The sequence below is a fragment of the Pelophylax lessonae genome, assembly GCF_965119305.1.
Source record: "Pelophylax lessonae genome assembly, chromosome: 3".
In the NCBI taxonomy this organism is placed as follows: domain Eukaryota; kingdom Metazoa; phylum Chordata; class Amphibia; order Anura; family Ranidae; genus Pelophylax; species Pelophylax lessonae.
In genome coordinates, this window is record NC_138770.1 from 236,777,110 (window position 1) to 236,789,234 (window position 12,125).

Consider the following 12,125-nt stretch of genomic DNA (forward strand, 5'->3'; position numbering starts at 1 on the left):
CGGCTGGATGGAGTCCCGATGAATGCCGGAAACGGCATCGATCGGGTCTCCGATGACGTAACCCGGAGGCGGCGTCCATGACGTCACTTCCGGGTTACTGTGCTGCAAAAGGCGGCAAATTTGAAAAACGGCTGTATGCAAAAATGCCGTTTTCGGCGTTTTGCATACAGGGAAGTGTAGTGGAGGGGTCTAGGGTCTTTTAGACCCTCGATCCCTCCATAAAGTGTACCTGTCACTACATATTGGTGTCACAAGGGATGTTTACATTGCTTGTGACAGCAATAAAAGTGATCAGATTTTTTTTTTTTTTTAAAACTTTAATAAAGTTAAAAAAATAAATAAAATAAATGGGAAAAAAAAAAAAAAAATTTAGCCGCCCCCGTCACTGTTAGCTCGCGCACAAAAAAAAACGTATACGGAAGTCGAGCCGCAAATAAAATCGCTGTTCAAACCACACATGTGAGGTATCGCCGCGATCGCCAGAGCGTGAGCAATAATTTAAAAAAAAGAGCTACACTCTAACTCAAAACTGGTAACCGTTAAATAAATTTAAAGCGTCGCAGATTGAGATCTCTTTTGACCGTAGTTTGTCGCGATCCCACGGGGGGGCGCAATTTTAAACCGTAACATGTTGGGTATCTATTTACTCGGCTTGACATGTTCTTTCACAATATACAAAAAAAATGGGCTAACTTTACTGTTTAGTATTTTTTAAAATTAGTGAAATGTGATTTTTCAAAAATTTTCCAAAAAAATGGCGCTTTAAAGACCGCTGCGCAAATACCGCGTGATAAAAAATATTACAATGACCGACATTTTATTCTCCAGAGTCTTTGCTAAAAAAAATATATATAATGTTTGGGGGTTCTAAGTAGTTTTCTAGGAAAAAATACTGATTTAAACTTGTAAACAAAAAGTGTCCGAAATAGGGCTGGGGCTTAAGTGGTTAAAGTGGTTTTAAACCCTAAGGCTGGGTTGTGGCTGCAGTTTGCAGTCCGGTGTCCTGTACGTTTCTGTTCAACGGTTCAGGTGCGATTCAGATGCAAATTTTTCCCTGAATTTGCACCTGAATCAGACCCAAAAATGCACAGGACCCTTTTCAAAACCGCCCTGCAGCCGCCCGGGACATGTTTGAACTGCCTCCATTGAAAGCCGGTCACACTCACATCCTATTTGCAAGCCTATCACTTCCCCAACTAATATTTTATCATTTCTATCACTTTTTCCCCACAGTTATGGCCTTTTGTACCACTTGCTCCACCATATTACATTTTAAGCTCCGCTGAGCAGGGCCCTCTTAACCCTCTTGTATTTTATTGTATTGCAACTTTATTGTCTCCCTTTTATATTGTCAAGCGCTGTGTAAACTGTTGGCACTATATAAATCCTGTATTATAATAATATATGTGAACCCAGCCTTACATATACCTAGTTAAATGACTAGCCTCAGGTGATACACAGAGATTAAACAAATCCTCCTAAAAAAGTTGTATCTGTTTATCTGCAGCCTCTCTCCCCACATCAGTTCAAAGTGTACAATGTATACAGTGTACCTAAGCTTTCAGAAAGCAGTGGGTATGGAGCTGAAGTTGCATTCAGTCAGAACAGCTGATTGGAGGGAAGAGACAAACCCCCTCTCACACAATACTCACCAATGGAGATTAGGCTGTCAATCATAGGCTGTGTTTTGGTGCTCTCACACCTGTCACATTTTTTCTCTTAGTGTCAGAAAAATTTGTGAGGCAGCAGACAAAATAGCAGTGCTCTGGATTGAGACAAGTACACACTATAGAGGGATATGCTGTGTTCATATTTCATGTCTGAGGTTTACAGCTTGCCTGCAGCCAACTACAGTCAGGTCCATAAATATTGGGACATCGACACAATTCTAATCTTTTTGGCTCTATACACCACCACGATGGATTTGAAATGAAACAAACACGATGTGCTTTAACTGCAGACTTTCAGCTATAATTTGTAGATCCAATCAGGTGAAAGGTGTAGGAATTATAACAGTTTTTATATGTGCCTCCCACTTTTTAAGGGACCAAAAGTAATGGGACAATTGGCTGCTCAGCTGTTCCATGCCAAGGTGTGTGTTATTCCCTCATTATCCCATTTACAAGGAGCAGATAAAAGGTCCAGAGTTCATTTCAAGTGTGCTATTGGCATTTGGAATCTGTTGCTGTCAACTCTCAATATGAGATACAAAGAGCTGTCACTATCAGTGAAGCAAGCCGTCATTAGGCTGAAAAAACAAACAAACCCATCAGAGAGATAGCAAAAACATTAGGTGTGGCCAAATAAACTGTTTGGAACATCCTTAAAAAGAAGGAACGCACCGGTGAGCTCAGCAACACCAAAGGACCCGGAAGACCACGAAAAACAACAGTGGTGGATGACCGAATAATTCTTTCCCTGGTGAAGAAAACACCCTTCACAACAGTTGGCCAGATCAAGAACACTCTCCAGGAGGTAGGTGTATGTGTGTCAAAGTCAATAATCAAGAGAAGACTTCACCAGAGTGAATAGAGAGGGTTTACCACAAGATGTAAACCATTGGTGAGCCTCAAAAATAGGAAGGCCAGATTAGAGTTTGCCAAACAACATCTAAAAAAGCCTTCACAGTTCTGGAACAACATCCTATGGACAGATGAGACCAAGATCAACTTGTACCAGAGTGATGGGAAGAGAAGAGTATGGAGAAGGAAAGGAACTGCTCATGATCCAAAGCATACCACCTCATCAGTGAAGCATGGTGGTGGTAGTGTCATGGGGTGGGCATGTATAACTGCCAATGGAACTGGTTCTCTTGTATTTATTGATGATGTGACTGCTGACAAAAGCAGCAGGATGAATTCTGAAGTGTTTTGGGCAATATTATCTGCTCATATTCAGCCGAATGCTTCAGAACTCATTGGACGGTGCTTCACAGTGCAGATGGACAATGCAAAACTGCGAAAGCAACCAAAGAGTTTTTTAAGGGAAAGAAGTGGAATGATATGCAATGGCCAATTCAATCACCTGACCTGAATCCCATTGAGCATGCATTTCACTTGCTGAAGACAAAACTGAAGGGAAAATGCCCCAAGAACAAGCAGGAACTGAAGACAGTTGCAGTAGAGGCCTGGCAGAGCATCACCAGGGATGGAACCCAGCGTCTGGTGATGTCTATCCATTCCAGACTTCAGGCTGTAATTGACTGCAAAGGATTTGCAACCAAGTATTAAAAAGTGAAAGTTTGATTCATGATTGTTATTCTGTCCCATTACTTTTGGTCCCTTAAATAGTGGGAGGCACATATACAAACTGTTGTAATTCCTACACCGTTCACCTTATTTGGATGTAAATACCCTCAAATCAAAGCTGAAAGTCTGCAGTTAAAGCACATCTTGTTTGTTTCATTTCAAATCCATTGTGGTGGTGTATAGAGGCAAAAAGATTAGAATTGTGTTGATGTCCCAATATTTATGGACCTGACTGTATGTGTCCAGAACCCTTGGTTTACAGCACAGAAGCAACTTACATTGACAGAGCCATTAAGACCAGCTTGTAATTACACAATCTTAATAATATGAAACGACATGTAAGTATTAAAAAAAAAATACATTGAAACAGATTTATGAAAATGTTTTATGTGCTGGATTTAAAGCATTCTAACATTGGAGCATTAAATATAAACCATAATGTTATAGAACTCTGGCAGGGGTTAGAAACTCGTTTTTTCTGTCTGTGTCCCTCACCTCCGGTTCTTGGTTCAGTGGCGGAGCCAGAGGGTTAGCTGGGGTGTCAATTGACACCCCAGAAAAAGTCCCTGCCACCCCTGTTGCCACCCCGATCCTGGCTGGCAGCGGAGAATCACAGGCAGTGGTGGGATGGGATCAGCCGGTTCGCAGAACCGGCTGATCCCTCTAAGCTGGCGGCCAGGGTCAGGGAGCAGCAAAGCAGTGCGTCCCGACTCCCGAAGCCGAGCCCGCCCATTCTGTGACAATAGCGAATGAAAATTCGCTATTGTCACATGGATCCTCCTCCGGCCAATCAGGGAGCGGGTCCTCCCGCTTCCTGATTGGCCGAATGGCAAACGCTGTGCCATTGGTCGAGGAGGCGCCGGCGGGAGGACTGAGAAGATGCAGGGAGCCGCGGACCGTCCGTGAGGTAAGTAAGCTGGTCTCACGGGGGGGACGCTGGCACTCTGCAATGATTGCGGGCAAATGCTGTGGCTGTCGCACTCTGCAATAATAATTGGGGGCATTGCTGTCGCACTCTGCAATAATAATTGGGGGCAAGGCTGTCGCACTCTGCAATAATCATTGGGGGCATTTCTGTCGCACTCTGCAATAATAATTGGGGGCAAGGCTGTCGCACTCTGCAATAATCATTGGGGGCAAGGCTGTCGCACTCTGCAATAATAATTGGGGGCATTGCTGTCGCACTCTGCAATAATAATTGGGGGCAAGGCTGTCGCACTCTGCAATAATCATTGGGGGCATTGCTGTCGCACTCTGCAATAATCATTGGGGGCATTGCTGTCTCACTGCAATAATCATTGGGGGCATTGCTGTCGCACTCTGCAATAATAATTGGGGGCATTGTTGTCTCACTGCAATAATCATTGGGGGCATTGCTGTCGCACTCTGCAATAATCATTGGGGGCAAACCTGTATCCTCTGATCACCACCACCTGTATCCTGTCTTTACTAGTAATGGCAGCGATCATTAGAGGGACTGCGACATTGCGGTGGACGAATCTGACACTAAATTACACTTTGTATATTGACCCCCCAAAATAATACCTAGCCACCCCTTTGCCACCCCTGTTTTAAAAGTCTAGCTCCGCCACTGTCTTGGTTATACCACACGAAGTGTACAGAATCTCTCCAATGGAGACACAGACTTCAATAAAAGCTGATGGATGTTCTTACCCTTCTCCACTCAACAAAAAAGTGCTTGAAATGTGTGGCTGTTGGATAGAGTGTGCCCATTAGCTTCTCCAGTGGCTACGTAAGAAGAAGGGGACAGTTTCCCCAATATGGGTGATATTGCCAGGACGCCACCAAACACAGAGTTTGGCAAAAACACGTCAAAGCAGGAGTGGAATATGGCAGAGTCAAGAGTGCAGAGAGTGTGGGAAAACTTTGAAAAAATCAGGAATCCTGTCCAAAGAAAAGAGGCCAGAAAACCCTGAAGAAGCTGATCATTGCTATGGGTAATACAACTTGTTCTTGTTAGTACACTTTTCATACCCAAAACAAATTGTGCATGCTTCTTATGCTATTCAGATGCCCCAACTGGGCATTGAGGCAGCCGCGCAGCGGACAGCATCTGTATGCTGAGCCTCTACCAGTGTCCCCAGTGGAAGTGTTTTGGTCGGTCTTGGAACTTCTCTGCCGTATAATACTTGGAGCTGGTAAGGGCATATGTATGTTAGCCCTCTTCGGTGGCACGGCTGGAATCTATATGCTCACTATATCTTTTCCTTTGGTAAGCTGCAGTCCTATCGGGGGAGGCTTTCCTGATTTTTGCTTTTTCTGAACACTTTTCATTACTCTGGTAAGGAGTATTTACACAGGTTTAGAGGTGTCTGAGTCTTTCACCATCACTACCCCAGCACCTTTCTGATAATCCTATCACTTGGGGTGTTTATCCATTTTATTTGTGGTTTTACGCTATGGCGTTTTTATTTTTATATTTCACATGATCACCCAACACTGAGGAGATCCATCCAGGAATACGGGGTTCAATTGACGTCTATCTCCTGAGGACTTCCTGAATTTTCCTTTGGGTTTATATATTATTTGTTTCCGGTAAGCGGTACCTGCACAGTTAATTCATCAGACGTGCTGTTTGCTTATATACAGACTTTATTTTGGACTTTACTACATATATTATAAAACTCTGACATTCACAGACATGACTAGGCATGAAGGAAATTGTAGTTTCTGAACAACTGGAGGGCCATAGTTTGAAGACCCCTGCCCTACGGGGACAGTGCTGCAAATATATTATTGAAATAAAATAAAATGGTAACTATTTTTAATTATCAAAGCAGCCATATGCTAACGAATCACATGGAGTTCCTACATAAAGTTTGTGAGAGATCTTGGTACATCACATACGTATACCAAAAAAAAAAAAAGCTAAATGGAAAGAGACTGGTTTCTCTAAGGACTAGGCTAGTCAAAAGTATAATGCAGGGCAGGCATTTACTTCACAAAAAGACCAAAAGACCCAAAGGACCTATTTTATAAAAGTAGCGCTGTAATTTAAGCACATCAACCATAGAGCAGCCTAAAGGAAGACTTGTATTGAACTTCTGGACCTACTCCTATAGTGAAAAAAGAAATATGCGGAGCCTCTGCGATACATACAGAATATGCAGAAGAACAGCCATCATCCAACTTACCTGTCACAGAATTTAAAGGGTTGTGAAGAGAAGAGGACAATTCCATTACACAAAATACCTGGTCACCCATAAGTCATACATTAGGTTCTAGAAACTATATCACAATCCAATAATTGCAAGCCTGGGCTAATACTTGGCAAAAGAGCGTCAAAGAATACAAGGTTCAAAGTTCTAATGTCAGATCCACCAATGCAACCTTCTACATTTTTTTTTTTTTTTTTATACAAGATCCAACCAAGATGACTGAGCGCTAATTATTTTGCATTAACTTTTACTGCACAGTGATATCCTTTACCTATAAAAAAAAAGTAAGGGAAAAATTGTCTGATGTCCATATATTAAACCTACTCCTCCGTAGGTAAAAGGTGTAAGCTGGCCAATGCAGTAACACACAGGCTAAAGATATCAGACATAATCCTGTTGAATAACTATCTGCCAGATACTTAGCCTGAAAACTTGATTCAGATTGTATCCATTATTAGTTCATGTACTTCATCCATCTATCAGGTAAACATGCATAGGTGTGTGCAGCCTAATGCATTAGGGTGTGCACACCAAAGTTTAAAGCCACAGCGAATGGTGGGTCAGGCAAAATTGTGCTTACAGTGGGAGGGGCTTAAAGGGAAGTGGTTAAATAAAACAAAAGCCTTCCTGTACCCATAAAATATACAATTGATGTCTCTCGACCCAGTGGGGAACTTTAACACTGATGTGGTTTGATTTTTTTCCCTAACCATCTCAGTGTACCCGTGGTTTTCATGTGGGTTAGCTGCAGTTTGCCCTAGACCTCTATAATCCCCCTACGGTTTTGGTGCACTTTCAGAGCCCTTTCTTCTTGACAATACCCACAGATTCTCTATGGGGTTTGGGTCAGGTGAGTTTGCTGGCCTGCTGGCCAATTAAAATGAAATCAGCATCTCCAGAAAGCTGGTCAGCAGAGGGATGCATGAAGCGACTCCCCAAATCATCACTGACTGTGGAAACTTCACACTGGACCTCATTCAACTTGGATTCTTTACCTCTTCACTCTTCCTCCAGACTCTGGGACCTTCATTTCCAAATGAAATGCAAAATTACTTTCATCCAAAAAGAGGACTTTGGACCACTGAGCAACAGTCCAGTCCATTTTCTCCTTAGCACAGGTAAGAAGTTCCTGATGTTGTCTCACAGGTTCAGGAGTGGCTTGACACAAGGAATGCAACAGATGTAGCCAATGTCCTGGATATGTCTGTCTGTGGTGGCTCTTGAAGCACTAACATCAGCCGTAGTTCACTGCTTATGAATCTCCCCCAAATTCTTGAATGGCCTTTGCTGCACAATCCCCTCAGGGCTGTGATTATCCCTGTTGCTTGCACCTTTTTCTACCACACTTTTTCCTTCCTCTCAACTTAACCTTAATATGCTTGGATACAGCACTGCCAGCTTCTTTAGCAATGACCTTTTGTGACTTACCCTACTTTTGGAGGGGGTCAAGGACTGTCTTCTGGACAGCTGTCAAGTCAGCAGTCTTCCCCATGATTGTGTAACCTACTGAATCAGACCATTTAAAGGCTCAGGAAACCTTTACAGGTTGGGTTCACACATGTGTGGTGCAAACTGAAGCTCTGTTTTCACAGCCAATTGAAAAGTAGTTGTTCAGCTTGTCAGTTTGTGATTAGGATCAGGTCAGGATCGCATCACTATCAGGTTAGGACAGTGATGGCAAGCCTTGGCACCCCAGAAGTTTTGGAACTACATTTCCATGATGCTCATGCACTCTGCAGTGTAGTAGAGCATCATGGGAAATGTAGTTCCAAAACATCTGGGGTGCCAAGGTTCGCCATCACTGGGTTAGGATATTATCCTGTTCACAAATGAATGACATGTGCAATTTAGAAGTGTTCCCATAGAAGTCAATTGGCCTGAATTCACACCAAAACCAGACCGCACTGCTCACAAAACTGATAGGACTCTTTTTCAATTCGTACTGAATCTGCACTCTGGCTGCAATGGACATATTTGAACAGGCACAATAGAAAGCAATGTTCTTTCACATGTCATACGAATTGGATGCAGTTCAAAACTCATCCAATTCACATACGTGTGAACCTAGCCTTAGTCTACAATATTGAGATACTGAATTTTGGGTTTTCACTAGCTGTGATAATCATCAAAATTAAAAGAAAAAAAATGTTTGAAGTATATCACTTTGTGTGTCATGAATCTATATAATATATACTTTTCACTTTTCAAATTGAGAGAAGTTGAGCATCTCCATCCAGCATCCAGGCTCTAAAGAGGTCGTTCTTGAAGAATGGAAAAAGATAGATGTTGCAATATGTCGCCAACTTGTCCATTCAATGCCTAGAAGACTTGGTACTGTCCTTACAATCATGGAGGTCATACAAAATACTAGATGTAATAGTTTTTATTGGGGGTGTATTCATTTTTGCATCAACTGGTTTGAGAAAAACTTAAGATTTTGTAATCTAAGTTATATTAATATTCTTACTTTTAGGTAATGGGCTAAACAAATATTCTATAAAACTCAGTTTAATCAAAATTTGGGAAATTGTTCTTTTGTTCATTGAAATATTGATGAAATCTTACTTTTCAAAAGGGATGTACTAATTTATGCTGAGCACTGTATATATCAAAATTAGGACCTGCGGCTGTGTTCATACAGCCACTGCATCTTCATAGAATAACAGGTGGCTCCAGCCGCACAAAAACAAACCGCTAATTCACACTGTATGAACCAGGAAACCCATGTGATTGAGCCCTTAATTTTTTTGTGATTTTTTTTTTCAAATAAATGTTTAAAAAAAAATGTAAATTATTCTTTACATTTTTTTTTTTTTTTACAATGCTGCTGGAGGAAGGGGGGCTTGGGTGGAATATCAGGGGTCTAAACAGACCCTTGGCATCTCTCATTTGAGACAGAGAAAGAAATTGAGGATGCATATTTTTCTATTCCCCTCTCTGTTGCCTCGGTTGCACTGAAGATGAATGAACAGGACACACATGCTCCTGTCCATTCATAAACTGAAGCAGAGAAAAATGGGATTTTTTACTTCCCGTAAAATCCATTTCTCTGATGTTCATTGACAGACACCGCTCCTGATATTCCTAACCATTGGTTTATACTGCCCCCTACAGGAGTAGGACACTAGGCAGAAAAAAGTCTAGCTATGCCTATGGGCAGTCCCAGGGGGTATACTCCCTCTCTCTGCTACAGGTACTCAGTTTTGTTACAAGCAGTGTCAGAAGATCACAACTCCACAGAGGGGTGGGTGCTGTGTCCGTCAATGATCATCAGAGAAATGGATTTTACGGTAAGTCAAAAATCCCATTTTCTCTTTCGTTCATTGACGGACACAGCTACTGATATTCTTAACCATTTTTGACATCCCAAAGCAGTGTTAAACATGAGGGATGGGAACAGCAAAAAATAAATTCCGAAGGCTAACTATAACCAACCAGGTAAACAGGAGCTCAACCAAAACAACTGGAGCTCACCTGAAAAAAAACAATACACCCTCAAAGAGGACCAGGTCCTCTAAACAGCAGCCTGCAAAACCTTGCAGCCAAAAGGAAGCATCCGCAGCTGCCAACACATCCACTTTATAGAGATTTGTGAAGGTGTGCACCGTCGTCCAGGTAGCCACCTTGCAAACCTGCATGACTGACACCTGATGACGGAAGGTCCAGGAGGCACTGAGTGCCCAAGTCGAGTGCACCTTTACAGGGAAAGGAGGAACCTGACCTGACCCTTGAATAGGCCTGAATCACCGTCTGTCTGATCCATCTGGAAACGGTCGCAGAGGAAGCTGACAACCCTTTCCGAGGCCCATCCGTAAGCACAAATAGTGAGTCTGACTTCCTAAAAGACTCCGTAGCTGCCAGCTACACCGTAATTGCCTGGACCTCATCCAAGGCATGCAAAGCAATTTCTTTCCGATGTTTTGGTCTTGGGCACAGGGAAGGCAACACAATGTCTTCATTCAAATGAAAATCAGAGACAACCTTAGGAAGGAATGAAATACAGGGACGAAGAACCACCTCATCTCTGTGAACCATCAAGTAAGGTGAACGGCAGGATAACGCCACCAATTCCGACACCCTGCACGCAGATGTGATGGACACCAAGAAGGCCACCTTCTGGGACAGCGTAAGCAGGGAAATCTTCCAAAGATTCTCAAAAGGAGGCTTCTGAAGGACAGAGCACCAAATTGAGGTCCCAAGGCGGCAATGGAGACCGCACTGGAGGGGCCAAGTGCCTAGCGCCCTGAAGAAAAGTACGCACCAGGGAGTGTGTGACCAAGGGCCGTTGAAAGATGACAACTAAGGCAGACACCTGACCCTTGATAGTACTCAAGGCCAGTTTCTGCTCAACCCCCTGTTGAAGGTAGGTTAAGATCCGAGCCACTGAGAAAGAGCGAGGATGAACTCCAAGAGATTCACACCACGCATAAACTCCAAGAGATTCACACCACGCAATGTACGACTTCCACATACAATGGTAAATCTTCCTAGAGGTAGATTCCCTTGCTTTTAACAGCATTGGAATCACCAAGTTCAACAAACCTCTATCCATCAGCAACTGGCATTCAACAGCCAAGCCGTCAGAGCCAGCGACTGTAAAGCAGGATGGAAGATCATTGGGACAGCAGATTCTCCGTGAAAGGAAGCTTCAAAGGAACGTCGGCGACCAGCCGCATCAGATCGGCATACCAGGCCCAGTGAGGCCAGTCCGGGGCCACTAAGATGACTGAAATCCATTCTGCCTTGATCCTCGATAGAAGTCTTGGCAGAAGCTTGAGAGGGAGGCGTAAATCAGACGATACTGACCCCATGGGGCCACCAGCGTGTCTGTGGCATACGCCAGAGGATCCCATGACCGTGCCACAAACCTCTGCACCTTTCTGTTGAGCCGAGATGCCAACAGATCCACCTCAGGGATTCCCCACCGAAGACACAACTGATGAAACACCTTCGGATAAAAGTTGACCACTCCCCTTGGTCCCACGCCTGCCGACTGACATAATCCGCCTACCAGTTTTCCACCCCGGGAGTGTACATGGCGAAGAGGGCTGCAACAATCCATTCTGCCCACCTTAGAATGCTGGCTACCTCCAGAGCTGCCAGGACACTTCTTGTGCCCCACTGGGGATGACATAAGCCATGGCCGTGGTATTGTCCGATTGAATGCACACTGGACATCCCTGAAGACAATCCGTCCAATGGTCCAGATACTGTCTGATTGCTCGAAGTTTAAAGACATTGATCTGTAGTCTTGACTCTTCCAGTGTCCAGAGCCCCTGAGCAGAATTACTGCCGAGGACGCCTCCCCAGCTGACAAGGCTGGCATCCATGGTGACCACTTTCCAATAAAAGGGGAGGAAGGATTTGCCCAGCTGAAGCACCGGAGAACGAAGCCACCATATCAGGGACTCTTTCGATCCCTGGCTCAGCCAGATTTGATTGTCCAGGGGCTAAGGAGTCTTGTCCCATTTGTCCAGAATCTCCCTTTGCAGGGACCTCCTATGGAGCTGTGCAAACGGAACCACCTCGAAGGTAGATCCAATCAGGCACCTGCATGCAAGTCCCGGAGGGATGACCATCTACTGGACAGCAGGAGACGAATTGCTGCCTGCAATTTCTGGAGCTTGTCCAGAGGAAGGAGCACTCTGGCTAAGGCTGAGTCCAGAGTCAGACCCAGATGAACCAGCTTTGTGGACAG